Source organism: Aquarana catesbeiana, linkage group LG05, assembly GCF_042186555.1.
Source record: "Aquarana catesbeiana isolate 2022-GZ linkage group LG05, ASM4218655v1, whole genome shotgun sequence".
NCBI lineage: Eukaryota > Metazoa > Chordata > Amphibia > Anura > Ranidae > Aquarana > Aquarana catesbeiana.
In genome coordinates, this window is record NC_133328.1 from 275,163,856 (window position 1) to 275,185,563 (window position 21,708).

Below are 21,708 nucleotides of genomic sequence, written 5' to 3' on the forward strand. Positions count from 1 at the left end.
GAACTTGACTGGCCTGGACAGAGTCCTGACCTCAACACAACAGAACACCTTGGGGATGAATTAGAGAGGAGACTGTAGGTCAGGCCTTCTCGTCCAACATCAGTGCCTGACCTCACAAATGCACTTGGAAGAATGGTCAAACATTCCCATAGACACACTCCTAAACCTTGTGGACAAGAAGAGCTGAAGCTTTTATAGCTGCAAAGGGTGGGCCAAATGAGTTTTGAACCCAATACTAATACTGGGATGCCATTATAGTTCATGTGCATTTAAAGGCAGGTGTCCCAATACTTAGGCCAATATATTGTATATTGCTTGTGACACTGAGCATGGCTATGGACTAATGGGGCGTACACACGGTCGGACTTTTCGTCTACAAAAGTCCAACGGACGCCGACGGACTAAAGCTGGCTGGTAATCCGATCGTGTGTGGGCTTCTCCGGACTTTCAGCAGACTTTTTCAGCCTCAAATCCGACAGACTTTAGATTTGAAACATGCTTCAAATCTTTACGTCGTAACTACGACGGACCCCGAAATCCGCTCGTCTGTGTGCTAGTCCGACGGACAAAAACCCACGCTAGGGCAGCTATTGGCTACTGGCTATGAACTTCCTTATTTTAGTCCGGTGTACGTCATCACGTACGAATCCGTCGGACTTTTGTGTGGTCGTGTGTAGGCAAGTCCGTTCGTTAGAAAGTCTGCTGCAAGTCCGCCGAAAGTCCGCCGGAAGTCTGTCGGATAGGCTGTCGGACTTTTGTAGACGAAAAGTCCGACCGTGTGTACGCGGCATTAGAGCTGGTTCAAACCACGGAGATGCAGAGAACATGTGTGGGGCTGCTTGGTGGCTAAGTGGGTAGCAGTTCTGTCTAGCAGCACCTGGGGTATTGGTTCAATTCCCCAACATGCTAATGCTTGTGTTGAAGTTTATATGTTCTCCCTGTGTGGGTTTCTTACCACAATCCAAAGACATGCTGGCATTTTATTTGTCTCCTGTCGAAATAGGTTCTAATGTAAGAAAGTTAATTTTGGACTTTAGATTGGAAGCTCATTGCAGCCAGGGACTGATGTTAATATTTATTAGCACTAATCATGCCCAAGGACTTGGACATTTCAAATTTTAGGGTTTACACTGCATGGGTACATATGCTTAGAAAACTGTTGCTTTGTTTATGTGGATGCAAATGGACTTTGATCTTTGGCCTGTAGTTGGACATTTGATGCACATAGCCAAGGGCTAACACAGTTGCGAATACTATTATGTGTTCCTGCTCATCAGGTGCAATCACTTTAGACATACATGAAGAGACAGATTGAAAGATACTGGTAGGAGTGTACTTCTATTGGGTGTGTCAGTGTGCTAATAATACAACCTCTCTTATATAAAGGCCTGTAGTAGGGGGGTTCGTTTGGCCTGAGAAGGTCAGGTTTTTTGCTGTGATTTGTGGGGGAGAAGGAATGATATTGGGAGATTTGATGAAATTCTTGTGCATTTTTTCAATCAAAAGTGGGTTTATGTGGCCATGCTGTCAATGTTGTGCGTGTATTGTTCCTGTCTGATCATGCAAACATCGTTTGGAAGCATTTGCTGACCTACTCTTTTTGATCTTGTTTAATTGTGCACACCGAAATGCAGCTTCCAGCAGAACATGGTCACCAATGTATGTATGTGTGGATTGTGGGCTGGTGGTGGGTGTTTTGAATAAGTCTTTTAATATTATGATGGAATGCTTTGTAAGAATGACTGTTGAGTATGTTTCTATAATCTTGCATATAAAAATGTGAGGTGTTGCGCGTTATACACTGAAATTAAAGCTGTGTCCAATCTAAGGTTTTGTCAAATTTTAGATTGTAAGCTCCTATGATCAGGGCCCTTAAAATCCCATTGCTAAATGTAGCACCATATATCCTGTCCAATTTTTTTTGAAGCTAGTAAATGAATGTAAATTTTTTGTTGTTGTTTTTCTGCTGGTAAAAAAAAAGTACATTATTGAGCTTTGGTGTGGTGTTGTTTTTGTTTTTTTTCTTCTACTTTTCTTTCTCTTTAGTTTTTGTGGGTCGTGGTTTTATTATTTTATATTTTATTTCAATATGTATTTGTGCACCAAAAAACGAATCTCTTTGCCCTGGTTCACATTGATGCTACTTTGAAATCACGCTACTTCACTTGAAGTAGCTCAATTTCAAAGTAGCAAGGTCAGCGTGATTTCAGGTGCTATTTGATAGACATTTGCGTATGAAGCCACACGGATGTCTATTGAAGTTGCACCTCAAATCGGCACCTCAAAGTAGTGCAGGAACTACTTTAGCAAATTGGTGCGGTGCCACAAAAAAAATGTTGCATCGATTGGAACAGTGCCATTGCTGCCAATAGTCATGCGATTTGATCTCTCAAATTGCATGACAAATCGCTCCAATGTAAACCTAGGCTTCTGCACACCTGCAAGTTAATGATAAAGGTGGAATCTTTATATATAAACAGCTGTGGAGAATTGCAGGTAATGAATTTAGCTGGTGGATAGGCAGTGTTTGTATGTGTCAGCTTTAGTTCACATTGGTGCGATTTGACATGTCAAAGCGGTGACAATTGCACTGTTTTAATTGGTGCAATTTGTATTGATATCAGTGCAGAAACCTGCACAGATGTCTCTGAAATTCCCCTTGCAGTTGGGACTGACATGCGGGAATGAAAGTGTGTGATTTCAGCTGCACGATTTCCTCCTGCTGCTAACCCTGGGACACCATTTCTTATCGAACGCCTTTAAATATCATAAATAGAAATACAAATTTGCATATCTGCAAATAAACAAAAATAATAACATTCTAATAGTGGTTGTGATCAAATATTTGCAGCAGCGATCAAAAGAGTGTGGTTTCGCCTTCTGACCCAGAAATAAGTCATTGTAATCACCCGTAAGTCCCTGTGCTGGTCAAGATCTCCATCTAGGTGGACATGGCGAGGTCCCTCTTTAGCAAAGAGGAGGTGCGGCTCATTTTCCGGATAAGGGTATGATATGTACTTGTGCTTAATCAATGCGGGGGGTGGATGTGGTAGTAAGATTTGGTGTGGGTGGGGTTCATTGATTTGTTTGGCATCCCCTCACATTTGCTTCTGGCCCATGTGCACACATCACTTCCTGCATTTGTTCTGCTGATGTAAATGCAAGTATAAATGAGAGCTCCTTTCTATTAAAATATACATCACTTGTTTCACAGTTGGGCGACTTTGGACCTCCGAGTTGCTTGACAAGTTGTACCCTATGATTCTCAATGATAACTAGGGATGGGCTGAACATCCTCCCTGTTCGGTTCGCAGCAGAACATGCGAACAGACAAAAAATATGTGCGAACACCATTAAAACCGCTTCCCGCCCGCCGTACGCCAAATGACGTCCTTGGCTTTGAGCGGGGATATCTGAGTGATGCCTGTAGCTACAGACATCATCCAGAGATCGTCTTTTAGAGCCGGTGAATCTGCACACCATAAGAATGATCATAGTGGCTGTTCCATCGCTTGATCATTCTTATGGGAGGCAAGAGGGGACTCCCCCCCCCCCCCCCCCCCCTCTCGCTGCCCTCCGGTGCTTGTACCAACTCACCGCTACGATCGGTGAGTCGGTCACAGGATCCGCCAGCCCCGGATGTTTACCATAGAGATTTCCAGTGGACCAGATGGTCGCCGGAGTCTCTATGATCGTGATGTTATGACGTCACGCCCGGCCTCTGTATTTAAAAAAAATGGCCCCGCTTCGGCTGGGAAGCGGAGATCTTTTACTTTTATTATCAGGCTTCTAAGCCTAGAGGTGAGATGTGGGGTCTTATTGACCCCACATCTCACTGTAAATAGCACCTGTCATGCTTATTCCTATTATAAGGGATGTTTACATTCCTTGTAATAGAAACAAAATTGATCAAAAAAATTTGGGGGGGAAAAAGTGTCAAGCTAAAATAAAAAAAGTAAAATTAACAATAAAAAAATTTTTTTAAAGCGCCACTGTCCCCGTAATCTCGCATGCAGAAGCGAACGCATACATAAGTCCTGCCCACGTATGAAAACGGTGTTCAAACCACACATGTGAGGTGTCGCCGCGAACGTTAGAGCGAGAGCAATAATTTTGGTCCTGGACCTCCTCTGTAACTCAAAACATGTAACCAGTAAAAATTTTTAAAGCGTCGCCTAAGGAGATTTTTAAATAGCAAAGTTTGGCACCATTCCATGAGCGTGTGCAATTTTGAAGCATAACATGTTGGGTATCTATTTACTCGGCGTAACTTCATCTTTCACATTATGCTAAAACGTTGAGCTAACTTTCTTGTTTTTTTTTTTTAAGCCCAAAACTGTTTTTTTTTCCTAAAAAAAGCATTTAAAAAATTGCTGGGCAAATACCGTGCTAGATAAAAAGTTGCAATGACCGCCATTGTATTCTCTAGGGTCTCTGCTAAAAACACCTATATAATGTTTGGGGGTTCTATGTAATTTTCTAGCCAAAAAATTATGCTTTTTACATGTAGGAGAGAAATGACAGAATTGGCCTGGTAGGCAAGTGGTGAAAGTCTATGGGACATGAACATGAATAATCAGAAGTGCTAATTTTAAAGGTTAATATGCAAGTTATTGTCATAAAAAGTGTTTGGGGACCTGGGTCCTGCCCCAGGGGACATGGATCAATGCAAAAAAGTTTTAAAAATGGCTGTTTTTTCGGGAGCAGTGATTTCAATAATGCTTCAAGTGAAACAATAAAAGTGTAATATTCCTTTATATTTCGTACCTGGGAGGTGTCTATAGTATGCCTGTAAAGGGGCGCATGTTCGCGTGTTTAGAACAGTCTGACAGCAAAATGACATTTCAAAGGAAAAAAAAGTCATTTAACCACTTCAGCCCTGGAAGGATTTACCCCCTTCCTGACCAGAGCACTTTTTACAATTTGGCACTGCGTCACTTTAACTGCTAATTGCGCGGTCATACAATGCTGTACCCAAACAAAATTTGCGTCCTTTTCTTCCCACAAATAGAGCTTTCTTTTGATGGAATTTGATCACCTCTGCTGTTTTTATTTTTTGCGCTATAAACGGAAAAAGACCGAAAATTTTGAAAAAAAATGATATTTTCTAATTTTTGTTATAAAAAAAATCCAATAAACTCAATTTTAGTCATACATTTAGGCCAAAATGTATTCGGCCACATGTCTTTGGTAAAGAAAAATGTCAATAAGTGTATATTTATTGGTTTGCGCAAAAGTTATAGCGCCTACAAACTAGGGTACATTTTCTGAAATTTACACAGCCTTTAATTTATGACTGCCTATGTCATTTCTTGAGGTGCTAAAATGTCAGGGCAGTACAAAACCCCCACAAATGACCCCATTTTGCAAAGTAGACACCCCAAGGAAATTGCTGAGAGGCATGTTGAGCCCATTGAATATTAATTTTTTTGTCCCAAGTGATTGAATAATGACAAAAAAAAAAAAATTACAAAAAGTTGTTACTAAATGATATATTGCTCACACAGGCCATGGGCATATGTGGAATTGCACCCCAAAATACATTTAGCTGCTTCTCCTGAGTATGGGGATACCACATGTGTGGGACTTTTTGGGAGCTTAGCCGTGCACGGGGTCCCGAAAACAAAGCACCGCCTTCAGGATTTCTAAGGGCGTTAAGTTTTGATTTCAGTCCTCACTACCTATCACAGTTTTGAAGGCCATAAAATGCCCAGATGGCACAAAACCCCCAAATGACCCCATTTTGAAAAGTAGACATTGCAAGCTATTTGCTGAGAGGCATGTTGAGTCCATGGAATATTTTATATTTTGACACAAGTTGCGGGAATGTGACAATTTTTTTTTTGCACAAAGTTGTCACTAAATGATATATTGCTCAAATATGCCGTGGGCATATGTGGAATTGCACCCCAAAATACATTCTGCTGCTTCTCCTGAGTAAGGGTATACCACATGTGTGGGACTTTTTGGGAGCCTAGCCACGTACGGGGCCCCGAAAACCAAGCACCGCCTTCAGGATTTCTAAAGGCTTAAATTTTTGATTTCACTTCTCACTACCTATCACAGTTGTGAAGGCCATAAAATGCCAAGATGGCACAAAACCCCCCAAATGACCCCATTTTGGAAAGTAGACACCCCAAGCTATTTGCTGAGAGGCATGTTGAGTCCATGGAATATTTTATATTTTGACACAAGTTGCGGGAATGTGACAATTTTTTTTTTGCACAAAGTTGTCACTAAATGATATATTGCTCAAATATGCCGTGGGCATATGTGGAATTGCACCCCAAAATACATTCTGCTGCTTCTCCTGAGTAAGGGTATACCACATGTGTGGGACTTTTTGGGAGCCTAGCCACGTACGGGGCCCCGAAAACCAAGCACCGCCTTCAGGATTTCTAAAGGCTTAAATTTTTGATTTCACTTCTCACTACCTATCACAGTTGTGAAGGCCATAAAATGCCAAGATGGCACAAAACCCCCCAAATGACCCCATTTTGGAAAGTAGACACCCCAAGCTATTTGCTGAGAGGCATGTTGAGTCCATGGAATATTTTATATTTTGACACAAGTTGCAGGAAAGTGACAATTTTTTTTTTTTTTGTACAAAGTTGTCACTAAATTATATATTGCTCAAACATGCAATGGGCATATGTGGAATTACACCTCAAAATACATTCTGCTGCTTCTCCTGAGTATGGGGATACCACATGTGTGGGACTTTTTGGGAGCCTAGATGCGTACAGGGCCCCGAAACCAAGCACCGCCTTCAGGATTTCTAAGGGCGTAAATTTTTTATTTCACTCCTCACTACCTATCACAGTTTTGAAGGCCATAAAATGCCAAGATGGCACAAAACCCCCCCAAATGACCCCATTTTGGAAAGTAGACACCCCAAGCTATTTGCTGAGAGGCATGTTGAGTCCATGGAATATTTTATATTTTGACACAAGTTGCGGGAAAGTGACCAATTTTTTTTTGCACAAAGTTATCACTAAATGATATATTGCTCACACAGGCCATGGGCATATGTGGAATTTCACTCCAAAATACATTCTGATGATTCTCCTAAGTACGTCGATACCACATGTGTGGGACTTTTTGGGAGCCTAGCCGTGCACGGGGCCCCGAAAACAAAGCACCGCCTTCAGGATTTCTAAGGGCATTAAGTTTTGATTTCACTCCTCACTACCTATCACAGTTTTGAAGGCCATAAAATGCCCAGATGGCACAAAACCCCCAAATGACCCCATTTTGGAAAGTAGACATCCCAAGCTATTTGCTGAGAGGCATGTTGAGTCCATGGAATATTTTATATTTTGACACAAGTTGCGGGAATGTGACAATTTTTTTTGCACAAAGTTGTCACTAAATGATATATTGCTCAAATATGCCATGGGCATATGTAGAATTACACCCCAAAATACATTCTGCTGCTTCTCCTGAGTACGGGGATACCACATGTACATGTGTGGGACTTTTTTGGAGACTAGCCGCGTACGGGGCCCTGAAAACCAATCACCACCTTCAGGATTTCTAAGGTCGTAAATTTTTGATTCACTCCTCACTACCTATCACAGTTTCGAAGGCCATAAAATGCCAAAATAGCACAGAACCCCCCCAAATTACCCCATTTTGGAAATTAGACACCCCAAGCTATTTTCTGAGAGGCATGGTGAGTATTTTGCAGCTCTCATTTGTTTTTGAAAATGAAGAAAGACAAGAAATTTTTTTTTTTTTCAATTTTCAAAACTTTGTGACAAAAAGCGAGGTCTGAAAAATACTCACTGTACCTCTCAGCAAATAGCTTGGGGTGTCTACTTTCCAAAATGGGGTCATTTGTGGGGGGTTTGTGCCACCTGGGCATTCCATGGCCTCCGAAACTGTGATAGGCAGTGAAGAGTGAAATCAAAATCTTACGCCCTTAGAAAGCATGAAGGCGGTGCTTGGTTTTCGGGGTCCCGTACGCAGCTAGGCTCCCAAAAAGTCTCACACATGTGGTATCCCCGTACTCAGGAGAAGCAACAGAATGTATTTTGGGGTGTAATTTCACATATTTACATGGCATGTTTGAGCAATATATCATTTAGTGACAACTTTGTGCAAAAAAAAAAAAAAAAATGTGTTTTTTTTCCAGCAACTTGTGTCACAATATAAAATATTCCATGGACTCTATATGCCTCTCAGCAAATAGCTTGGGGTGTCTACTTTCCAAAATGAGGTCATTTGGGGGGGGGGTTTAACTGTCCTGGCATTTTATGCACAACATTTAGAAGCTTATGTCACACAACCCCCACTCTTCTAACCACTTGAAGACAAAGCCCTTTCTGACACTTTTTGTTTACATGAAAAAATATTTTTTTTTTGCAAGAAAATTACTTTGAACCCCCAAACATTATATATATTTTTAAAGCAAATTCCCTACAGATTAAAATGGTGGGTGTTTATTTTTTTTTTCACACAGTATTTGCGCAGCGATTTTTCAAACGCATTTTTTTGGGAAAAAAACCCACTTTTTTAAATTTTAATGCACTAAAACACACTATATTGCCCAAATGTTTGATGAAATAAAAAAGATGTTCTTAGACTGAGTACATGGATACCAAACATGACATGCTTTAAAATTGCGCACAAACGTGCAGTGGCGACAAACTCAATACATTTTTAAAAGCCTTTAAAAGCCTTTACAGGTTACCACTTTAGATTTACAGAGGAGGTCTACTGCTAAAATTACTGCCCTCAAGCTGATCTTCGCGGTGATACCTCACATGCATGGTGCAATTGCTGTTTATATTTGACGCCAGACCGGCGCTTGCGTTCGCCTTTGCGTAAGAGCAGGGGGGGACAGGGGTGCTTTTTTTTTTTATTCTTTATTATTTTTTTGCTTTTTTATCTTATTTTTAAACTGTTCCTTTCATTTTTATTTTTTTTTTTAATCATTTTTATTGTTATCTCAGGGAATGTAAATATCCCCTATGATAGCAATAGGTAGTGACAGGTACTCTTTTTTGAAAAAACTGGGGTCTATTAGACCCTAGATCTCTCCTCTGCCCTCAAAGCATCTGACCACACCAAGATCAGTGTGATAAAATGCTTTCCCAATTTCCCAATGGAGCTTTTTACATCCGGTGAAATCTAAGTCATGAAATGCTCATAGCTTCCGGTTTCTTAGGCCATAGAGATGTTTGGAGCCACTCTGGTCTCTGATCACCTCTATGGTCAGCTGGCTGAATCACCGGCTGAATTCTCAGGTTCCCTGTTGGGACAGGAGAGCAAGAGAAAAACATGGAAGACGGTGGGGGGGATTCCCTCCCACTGCTTGTAAAAGCAGTCTAGAGGCTAATTAGCCACTAGGATTGCTTTTACATGAAAGCCGACTGGTGGCTGAAAAGAATGATACCAAGATGATACCTAAACCTGCAGGCATCATTCTGGTATAACCACTCAAAGTCCAGCAACATACCAGTATGTTGCTGGTCTTTGTTGGGCATATATTGTAAACTTTTTTTCATGCAGCCTGTGGTCTGCATGAAAAAAAGAGATTGATCGGTGGGTATGCCCACCATTAGAATACCTCCCTTCATCCACCCACTTCTAATGATGGGCATACATGCACCGTATATATATGCCGAAGCATGGGGGCATCCTCCCGCAAAAGTTAGGAGCAAATCGCTCCTCCGCCCTTTGCTGCCCCCACGCTTCGGCATATATGCTGAAGTATGTAAATGTGGTGGTGAAATCACCTCCGACAGCGCTGGAGTCACGGCTTTATATATCGTGGGAGCAAACGCTGTTGCTGTCAAGATAAATAAATCCGCGCTGCAACTGAATGGCGTACCTGCTAAGCAAATGATGGTTAACAATAAAACAAAGTAACATTACAGTATAACAGTAAGACTTACCATACCTGCAAAGCAAATACAAAAAAACATAGTAAAAAATAAAACATTTAACGCAACCTATGCCTAAAATATATATATGCTGAAGCATGGGGGCATCCTCCCACAAAAGGCAGGAGCAAATCGCTCCTCCACCCACTGCTGCCCCCACGCTTCGGCATATATGCTGAAGTATGTAACTGTGGTGGTGAAATGACCTCAGACAGCGCTGGTGTCACGGCTTTATGTATCGTGGGAGCAAACGCTGTTGCTGTCAAGATAAATAAATCCGCTCTGCAGCTGAATGGCGTACCTGAAAACAAAAAAATGGTTACCAACAAAACACAGTAAACAGTAAAGTATAAAAAAATTGCATATCTGAAAAGCAAACATGGTAAAACATAATAACAATAAAACATTGCAGAATAGAATACAGTAAAAAAGAGCAGAACAATAGAGAGAGAACAATAAAATGACAACTATTTTTGTTTTTTTTTATTTTATTTTTTTTTGTGTTTTTATTTTTTGTATTTTTTGTATTTTTTTTTTTTTTACACTTTTTTTAGTAACTTTAACTTTTGTAACTGGTACCAGGTTTGGGTCTCTCAAAATGCGATGGCATCTTGGGAGACCCTGTGAAAGTGTGTCCTAGTCTGTGCAATGCTGTACCCTACGCTAAAACTCAACTAGTGTATGGTAGCGTTCAAAACATTCACCAATGCATAGACCAGGATTGTCAGGACAGGAGGAACAATAATACCGGTTGCCACGCCTAAATCCGTGCTTGCTACAGACACAACATCTTCTTTGGGGAGCTCGTTGGGTAGGGGTACTCAAGAGGACATAAGGAAAATGCCTCTCATGCAGCCGGCTTACTGCATTTGGTTGGGGAAGGTGAGTTGGAGCACCGTCTGGAAACAGAAGGGCTCTGACGATCTCTTCCTGGAATTTAAGGATCCAGTCCATCCTGAAGCTCTGTATAGCACATGAGCGTTCAGCAAAGCCAATTGAAATAAATAAACAGACACTTTTTTGTACCAGCGTCTGGCCTTACGGGCAACTAGGTACGGCGCCAACAACTGGTCGTTGAGGTCCACCCCTCCCATATTTTGGTTTTATTTGTGGACACAGAGGGGTTTCTCCACAACACCAGTCGCCGTAGTAATTTGGGCCGTCGTGTCTGCATGAAGGGAGGTAAGAACGAAAACATTCTTATTGTCCCTCCACTTCATAGCGAGAAAATTATTACACTACAAACAGGCTCTCTCCCCCAGCCTAAGACGGGAATCTAAAAGCCGCTGGGGAAAGCCCCGGCAATTAGGTTGCACGGTGCCACATGCTCCAATCTGTTGATCAAAAAGGTGACTAAAAAGTGGCACGCTTGTGTAATAATTGTCCACGTACAAGTGGTACCCCTTTCCAAATAAGCGTGACACCAAGTCCCACACTATCTTGCCAGCGCTTCCTATGTAGTCAGGGCAGTTTGACGGTTCTACGTGACTATCTTTGCCCTCATAAACCATAAATCTACATGTATAGCCTGTGGCCCTGTTACAGAGCTTATACATCTTGACCCCATATCTGGCACGCTTGCTGGGAAGGTACTGTTTGAATGACAAGCGGCCAGAAAATTCAATCAGGAACTCATCAACGCAGACAACTTGATGGGGAGTACCCTGGCCATGGAAGCAGAGAACACGGGCATATGGTAAATTGGGTCAGTGGACCAATATCACTGTAACTCACTCTTTTTATTTATGCCCATGTCGAGGGAAAGGCCCAGAAAGATCTTAAATTCGGAGACCGTAATTGGTCTCCAATCTCTGGCAAGGGAGGACTGGGGATTAGCGGCGATGTGTTGACCAGCGTATAAATTGCTTTGGTCCACAATAGATCTATAGAGATCTTCGGTGAAAAACAGCAAATAAAAATCCAGTGGCGTAAAATCACCTATTTCCACCTGAATTCCGGGTTGGCCAGTGAATGGGGGAAGTATGGGTGCTGCAGAAGTGGTGGGTTCCCAATTCGGATTGGCGAATGCAGCAGGAAGGGCACTATGGGCACGACGGGCCTGTGTTCGTCTTCTTGGTGGCAGCAGGACACTACTGGTGCTTGCCACCTCGCCAGCTTGAACTGCACATCACCACGTGATACTGCAGTGCTGGATGTACGACCAGGGTGTACTAGGCTGCTGGTGCTTGCCAGTTCACCAGAAGGAATAGCGGCGCTAGTACTGCTCTGCTCCATACGAGGGACCTGCGGTTCTTGCACTTCAAGGACAGAAGAAGAAGATTGGGGTCTGGTACGCCTGACCTTAGCAGGGACCACAACTCCGTCATCAGAGCTATCTGTCATGGAGCCGCTGTCCTCTACAGGTTCATATTCTGAGCCTGAATCTGACAGATGAGTGACTTCCTCTTCACTATCTGTCATGCTCAGAAACGTGTAGGCCTCTTCACTAGTGTACCTTCGATTTGCCATTTTGGGCTCTAAATTTAGGGGTACACTAGTGAGACTCACAGGCAAAAAAGCTCCTGACTGTTAGCGACTGATTCAAAATGCTACCAAAAAACTGTTAGCGATCGCAGGGATCAGGCCTGACTCTGCGAACGCTGCAGTTATGTGTGCTTAGTGTTTTGTAAGTGTCAGTGATTGATCGATACTGCACTTCGGTGGGCTGGGCAGGGCTGGGCCGAGGGGCAAAACGCAGGTGCTAGCAGGTATCTGGGCTGATCCCACTAACACTGCGTTTATGGGAACCCTAAAATGCTGGGGAGTATAGATCTGATCGGATCAGATATCGATCCGTTCAGATACTATAGCACTAAGGGAGGTGTATGCTGTGTGCGTGGGTTTTAGCGGTACTGGCGCTAAACTGACCCTGCCTGGGGCGACGCAGACCTTATCTGACCCTACAAACGTAACTTATATCACCGCCGGGCAATTAGGGGGTTAAACCTTTATAAGGTAATAAACGGCGGGTGCCCTAAAACTATAATAAACTATAAAAAACAAACTAACTAACCAGTGTCTCCCGTAAGACTTATATAGTGATCGCTGGTGAAAGGGTTAACTATGGGGCAATCAGGGGGTTAAAACCTTTAGTAGGTAGTATATGGGGGTCCCTGTCGCTATAAAACACTGACAGCGAACCTATATACTTACCTCCCTAACTAGCGTCACCAGTGATACTTATACAGCGATCAGAAAAAACGATCGCTTAGTGACACTGGTGAAGGGGGGTGATCAAGGGGTTAACCTTCATTAGGGGGTTAGGGGGTTACCCTGGACCTAAAGGGGGGTACCCCAGACCTAAAGGGGGCTAACCCTAACTGCCCTAACACTTATAACTTTTACAAACTGACACCAATGCAAAAAAAAACTGCTATTGGTGTCAGTGTGACAGGGGGCACAGGGGGGTGATCGGGGGGTGATGGGGGTGAAAAGTGTGACTGGCGTGTTCTACTGTAAGTGTAGTGTTAGTGTAACTCACGTTGATGTCTTCTCTCCTCGGCGCTGGAACGAAATGACCGGCTCGAGGAGGGATGACATCACTTCCTCTGCTGCTGTTTACATTACAGTAGCAGAGGAAGGATTTCATTGGCCGGGAGCGATCGCGAGGGGGTGGCCACGAATGGATGGCCTCCCCCTCACCTCTGATCGCTCGCCAACAAATGCCGGCTGCCTCAGGCACAGGGGGGGTCCAATCGAACCCCCCACCCACGGGAGGCAGATCACGTACAGGTACGTGATTCTGCCTGCCCGTGCCATTCTGCCGATGTACATCGGCGTGAGGCATGAGGCAAGTGGTTAAAACTACTCGCGGCTAATAATGAATTGCCGGTCCGACAATACACATAAAAGTTAATTGATAAAAATGGCATGGGAATTCCCCACAGGGGAACCCCGAACCAAAATTTAAAAAAAAATGGCATGGGGTCCCCCTAAATTTCATACCAGGCCCTTCAGGTCTGGTATGGATATTAAGGGGAAACCTGGCCAAAATTTAAAAAAAAAATGGCGTGAGGTCCCCCTCAAAATCTATACCAGACCCTTCAGGTCTGGTATGGATTTTAAGGGGAACCCCGCACCAAAATTAAAAAAAAAATGGGGTCCCCCCAAAAATCCATACCAGACCCTTATCCGAGCATGCAACCTGGCAGGTCACAGGAAAAGAGGGGGGGAACGAGAGAGTGCCCCCCCCTCCTGAACCATACCAGACCACATGCCCTCAACATTGGGAGGGTGCTTTAGGGTAGCCCCCCAAAACACTTTGTCCCCATGTTGATGGGGACAAGGGCCTCATCCCCACAACCCTTGCCCGGTGGTTGTGGGGGTCTGCGGGCGGGGGGCTTATCGGAAACTGGAAGCCCCCTTTAACAAGGGGACCCCCAGATCCCGGCCCTCTCCCCTGTGTGAAATTGTAAGGGTACCCCTACCATTTCACAAAAAAAGTGTCAAAAATGTTAAAAATGACAAGAAACAGTTTTTGACAATTTCTTTATTTAAAGTTTAAAGGGCATGTGGTCTGGTATGGTTCAGGAGGGGGGGCCCTCTCGTCCCCCCCTCTTTTCCTGCGGCCTACCAGGTTGCGTGCTTGGATAAGGGTCTGGTATGGATTTTTGGGAGACCCCACGCCATTTTTTTTTTAAATTTTGGCACGGGGTTCCCCTTAAAATCCATACCAGACCTGAAGGGTCTGGTATAGATTTTGAGGGGGACCCCATGCCATTTTTAAAAAAATTTTGGCCGCCGTTCCCCTTAATATCCATACCAGAATTGAAGGGCCAGGTATGGAATTTAGGCGGACCCCCACATCATTTTTTTTTTAAATTTTGGTTCGGGGTTCCCCTGTGGGGAATTTCCATGCCATTTTTATCAATGAACTTTTATGTGTATTGTCGGATAGGCAATTCATTATTAGTCGCGAGTAGTTTTAAATTACTTTTTTTCTTTTGAAATGCCATTTTGCTGTCAGACTGTTCTAAACACGGGAAACATGCGCCCCTTTACAGGCATACTATAGACACCCCCCAGGTATGAAATTTAAAGGAATATTACACTTTTATTGTTTCACTCAAAGCATTATTAAAATCACCGCTCCCGAAAAAACGCCCGTTATTAAAAAAAAATTTGGCATTGATCCATGTCCCCTGGGGCAGGACCCGGGTGTCCAAACACTTTTTATGGCAAAGAACTTGCATATAAGCATTTAGTGAGAACTTTGGATTTTGCAGGTTCGAGCCCCATTGACTTCCACTATCCCAGCATATGTGATCTGTGATCTAATAGCGCTGCTTTACATTTGCATTAGCGCTGACTTTCTGAGAGTTGAAGTCCTTCTGGCCTTTTTTGAGAGTTATTTTTTGGTACTGCAGGAGAATTTTTTGGCGCTATAGTAAATGGCCCCCAATGTATCACAGATATTCAAACCAAATATTTATATACATACTTATACCCTTTAGCCGCCTTCCTTTTTTATTTCCTTTTTTTACCCTTTTTATTGTTTTATATCATTCAATATTGAATATTGAAAGTACAATATCCCTACTGCAGGCACGGCTCATCCACCCCTGTTGTCTCCTCCCTGGGTTTTTGGGATTGCCTGCAGTGTGACTCCTCCTAGGACATGCATGGATAGTTGGCTTCATCCTGCGACTGCGCGGGCCACCCGGGGATTCTCAGTTCAAGCTAAGGGGCTTTCCTTTAGAGGTTCTAAAAAACATTGCTCAATATAATGTGATTGGCAACTACATATTATAATGTTTATTATTGTTATTCTTTCTTTTTTCTCTTTGTATCTTCTGATTGCAATTATGAATTTCAATACATATTAACATTTCTGCAGCTCAAAAAATCCTCTGAAGAAGACCCGGTGGGGTCGAAACGCGTCAGTATTCATATACAGGAATCACGCGTCATCTTATCCTTATACTTGAGCATTGTGCATTATTGTGTATTGTTATGTTGGCGATGTTATTACTGTTTTTATACTAGATCACAGCTCATGCTCTGACCTCATATGTCCAACATTTATTTATTTATTTTTTGATACCTTGTTATAATAAAAACAATTTCCATTATTTACATTCTTTTATAGCATTTTTTCAACCCTTTTTTGCTGCCTAGAAAACCCCCCACGGGGGACAATTCCTTTTTTTCTTTAGCATCACTCCGGATATGCAGCTACCTCTTTTCTCATAGGAGTGTCTTTTTACTTTGAATAAAAGAAGGGCACTTCCTGTTCCAGGACACAGTTGACAGACTGATCTACACATTTGATGAAAAGAGGCTAGAGACAGATGAACACACACACCTTATGTATGTCATTACTTCTAAGCAACTATATTGAGTTCCAATGGTTCTTTTGTTTATCCTTTTAGCTCCTTTACTGTTTAATGTGTGACATATAATTGCATATTACACCTGCATGCCCAACTTGGGGCAGTTTATTGCCGCAGAGGTATCCACTACCTCTCTATACTATATCCACTTTCAGATGGATTTATGATACTATATCCTTTCTATTGCATCCATATGGTGGCTTCTACCAAGTTCTGGTGACACATCCTGGCCCTTATGTCTACAGATGGACAAAATCTCAAATCAAAACTGAATTATATACTGTAGACAGAATTTTTTATTTTTATTTTCTTGAAAATACTAGGGATATCAACAAGCCTACTCTTACCACATATGCAACCATTACTTCCCCTGAACTTGCTGGTGATTATGCTTGTGATTATACTGTTACAGCTTCTTTGTGTGCACTTGTAGTCCTACCAGTGTAATTGTAACTTTAAATGAATTTGGGCTGATATTTTGATGATGAAGTGTATAAATATTTTTTAAATTACATTATAAATGGTTTATGATTTCATTATAGATACCATATACCCTTAACTATTAGGAATGTCATTATGCATCACGCACAATGAGTCCTATTTGTAATCCCCTTCAAGACAACATGGGTATGCTGTAGATTTGCAAGAAATTGTGTATGATGCATAATATGCCAGACACTATATGATTTTATGTGGTGCTTTCATGATGTACAGTAAATGAATAAAATACGTGTCTTATGATATACTTTTGGAAGTCTACTTGCCCTTAAAGTCCCAATTCATAGACAACCTAGTAGTTCATATTCTAAAAGCAGAGGCATTGTAGAATAAAAAATATAGCGCAATTGTTTATGAAATCTATATTTTACCAAAAATATTCACTGGAATTCATTTTATTAAACATGACCACAATTTAATCCTTGTTTTTTTTTTTTAAAAGATGAGGCAGTGTAGAGTAATAGATACTATGGGGGTCATTTACTATAGCGCTATGGCGCTAATTCGCGCAAATTGCCGCGAATTAGCGCTAATTCGCGGCAATTTAGCGCGAATTAGCGCTAATAGCGCTAATTCGCGCCAATTCGCGCCAAAACGGTATTCACTATAGCGCTGGTGAGAAAATTCTCCCAAAATCGAATTTACTATAGCTCCCTGAAACTAAATAGAGCCCAAACCCTTACTCTGCTAAAACCTAGAGAATTGCACATGGAAATAATGTTTAGAGCATGATATAATTGCCTAAATTGTACTGAAATATGCGGTATATTATTTAAAGATTATCTGCTTTTAAACTGTGTGAAAAAGTGATTTCTACACTGAAATATCTTTAAAAGTCTGAAAAGTGAAAAATTCCCCGTTTTGGACAACTAGGTGCCAACACAACTGAGCATGCTCAGACCTGAAAATAACTCTCATTTTAACTCAAGTGTCTTTTTTACCTGGAGCTATAGTAAATTCCAAAATGAGAGCTAATTAGAGAGCATTTTTTGGGAGTTAAAATCTGCTCTAATTTAGTCCAAATGAAGTTTCAGTCACTGATTCTAATGGAACAATTCTAACTTTCACAAAAAAAACCTTTTAATGTTGAGATGAAATGTATCTTTCTGTGAAATAAATTTTCCTTTGCAACATTGTTGCTTCTACTTAAAATATTTTGATTTTTATAATGCTACAATGTGGAATGTTTTGATGTTTTGGTAAAATATATTTTTCTCTGTCACTTTCACTTGTTACTCTTCATCTCACAACAATCTTTACCCCAAACTCACACAGGTGTCCTTACAATCCACAAACAATACCATTGCTGATGCAAATTTAAAATGAGTCACAATTTTTTGTGCTTTTTATTATTTCCAAATATTCATAATTTGAGCCCAAAAAATGTGATATGTGTACCAACATCAGAAATCAAAATGTAATTCCCAAAAATTTAAGAGTAATATTCTACTCTCACCCACAAAAAAAACACCAAATATCACAGAATAAATCAAGAAGAATAACTCTTGAGTAGTGTAATTCCATCACCTGTATGTCCATAGAAATGCAGTACTTATGTGTTTTTATGTGTAGTCATGTGTAGGAGGGTCTCACACATGGCAGCTCTGTGGCTTAGAGGTTAGAACTTCTGCTTAGTATCTCTGAGGCTCTGGGTTCAAATCCCAACCATGTTACTTCATGTAGAGAAGTTGTCTCATTTCCCAGGTCCTATAACTATGTCTAATTGTAGTAGTTATGTGTAGGAGGGTTCCACCACCATTGTAAGTCTTTTCCAGATACACTATATAGCCAAAAGTATTGGGACGCCTGCCTTTGCACACACATGAACTTTAATGGCAGCCCAGTCTTAGTCCGTAGGGTTAAAATTTGATTTGGCCCACCCTTTGCAGCTAGAACAGCTTCTGGGAAGGCTGTCCACAAGGTTTAGTCTGCCTATGGGAATGTTTGATCATTCTTCCAGAAGTGCATTTGTGAGGCCAGGCAATGATGTTGGATGAGAAGGCCTGGCTCGCAGTCTCTACTCTAATTCAGCCAAAGGGTGTTCTATCGGGTTGAGGCCAGGACTCTGTGCAGGCCAGTCAAGTTTCTCCACCCCAAACTTGCTCATCCATGTCTTTCTGGACCTTGCTTTGTGTACTGGTGTGCAGTCATGTTGGAACAGGAAGGGGCTTTCCCCAAACTGTCCCCACAAAGTTGGGAGCGTGAAATTGTCCAAAATGTCTTGGTATGCTGATGCCTTAAGAGTTCCCTTATCTGAAACTAAGAGGCCAAGCCCAACCCCTGAAAAACAACCCCGCACCATAATCCCCCTCCACCAAATCATTTGGACCAGTGCACAAAGCAAGGTCCATAAAGACATGGATGAGTGATTTTGGGGTGGAGGAACTTGACTGGCCTGCACAGAGTCCTGACCTCAACACAACAGAACACCTTGGGGATAAATTAGAGAGGAGACTGTAGGTCAGGCCTTCTTGTCCATCAGTGCCTGACCTCACAAATGCACTTGGAAGAATGGTCAAACATTCCCATAGACACACTCCTAAACCTTGTGGACAAGAAGAGTTGAAGCTGTTATAGCTGCAAAGGGTGGGCCAAATGAGTTTTGAACCCAATACTAATACTGGGATGCCATTACAGTTCATGTGTGTTTAAAGGCAGGCATCCCAATACTTACGCCAATATACTGTATATTGCTTGTGACACTGAGCATGGCTATGGACTTAGGGCTGGTTCACACCACAGAGATGCAGAGAACTTATGTGGGGCTGCCTGGTGGCTTAGTGGGTAGCAGTTCTGTCTAGCAGCACCTGGGATGTTGGTTCAATTCCCCAACATGCTAATGCTTGTGTTGAAGTTTATATGTTCTCCCTGTGTGGGTTTCTCACCACAATCCAAAGACATGCTGGCATTTTATTTGTCTCCTGTCGAAATAGGTTCTAATGTAAGAAAGTTAATTTTGGACTTTATATTGGAAGCTCATTGCATCCAGGGACTGGTGTTAATGTTTATTAGCACTAATCATGCCCAGGGACTTGGACATTTCAAATTTTAGGGTTTACACTGCACAGGTACATATGCTTAGAAAACTGTTGCTTTGTTTATGTGGATGCAAATGGACTTTGATCTTTGTCCTGTAGTTGGAGATTTGATGCACATAGCCAAGGGCTAACACAGTTGCAAATACTATTATGTGTTCCTGCTCATCAGGTGCAATCACTTTAGACATACATGAAGAGACAGATTGAAAGATGCTGGTGGGCGTGTACTTCTATTGGGTGTGTCAGTGTGCTAACAATACAACCTCTCTTTATATAAAGGCCTGCAGTAGGGGGGGTTTGTTTGGCCTGAGAAGGTCAGGTTTTTTGTTGTGATGGAGAAGGAATGATATTGGGAGATTTGATGAAATTCTTGTGCATTTTTTCAATCAAAAGTGGGTTTATGTGGCCATGCTGTCAATGTTGTGTATGTATTGTTCCTGTCTGATCATGCAAACATCGTTTGGAAGCATCTGCTGACCTACTCTTTTTGATCTTGTTTAATCGTGTACACCGAAATGCAGCTTCCAGCAGAACATGGTCACCAATGTATGTATGTGTGGATTGTGGGCTGGTGGTGGGTGTTTTGAATAAGTCTTTTGCAATGCTTATGTTGGAATGCTTTGTAAGAATGACTGTTAAGTATGTTTCTATAATCTTTCAGATAAAAATGTGATGTGTTGCCCGTTATACACTGAAATTAAAGCTGTATCCACTCTAAGGTTTTGTCTAATTTTAGATTGTAAGCTCCTATGAGCAGGGCCCTTAAAATTCCGTTGCTAAATGTAGTACCATATATCCTGTCCAAATTTTTTTTGAAGCTAGTAAATGTAAATTTATTTTTTTTCTGCTGGTAAAATAAAAGTACATTAAGCTTTTGTTGTGGTGTGTGTGTGTGTGGGTTTTCTTTTTTTTTATTTTTTTTTCCCTACTTTTCTTTCTTTAGTTTTTGTGGGTGGTGGTTTTGGGAAAGTGCAATATCTTTTATATTTTATTTCAATATGTATTTGTGCACCAAAAAACTAATCTCTTTGCCCTGGTTCACATGCTACTTTGAAATTGCGCTACTTCACTTGAAGTAGCACGATTTCAAAGTAGCAAGGTCAGCGTGATTTCAGGTGGCTTCATACACAAATGTCTATTGAAGTCGCACCTGAAATCGGCAAAAGTAGTGCAGGAACTACTTTAGCAAATTGATGCGGTGCCACAAAAAAGTTGCATCAATTGTAACAGTGCCATTGCCAATAGTCATGCGATTTGATCTCTCAAATCGCATGACCAATCGCTCCAATGTAAACCTAGGCTTCTGCACAACTGCAAGTTATATATAAAGATTCCACCTTTATCATTAACAGCTGTGGAGAATTGCAGGTAATGAATTCAGCTGGTGGATAGGCAGTGTTTGAATTTGTCAGCTCTGGTTCACATTGGTGTGATTTGACATGTCAAATCTGTGGCAATTGCACTGTTCTAATTGGTGCAATTTGTATTGATAATGGAGCAGAAACCTGCACTGATGTTGCCCCCACAGTCGGGACTGACATGCAGGAATTAAATTGTGGGAGTTCAGCTGAACGCTTTCCTCCCACTGTCAGTGTGAACCAGGGCTCAAACTGGGCCTTTTGCCTTTGTAATTCACCTGCTGCTAACCCAGGGACACCATTTCTTAGCAAACTCCCTTAAGTTTACCTTCAAATATATGTAGAAATACAGATTTGCATATCTGAAAATAAAAAAATACTAATCATGGTTGAGATCAAATATTCGCAGCTGCAATCAAAAGCGTGGTTTCACCTTCTGACCCAGAAATTAGTCATTGTATGCACCCGGAAGTTCCTGTGCTGGTCAGGATCTCCATCTAGGTGGACATGGCGAGGTCTCTTTAGCAGAGAGGAGATGCTGCTTATTGGCCGGGTAAGTGTAGGATATGTACTTGTACTTAATCAATGCGGG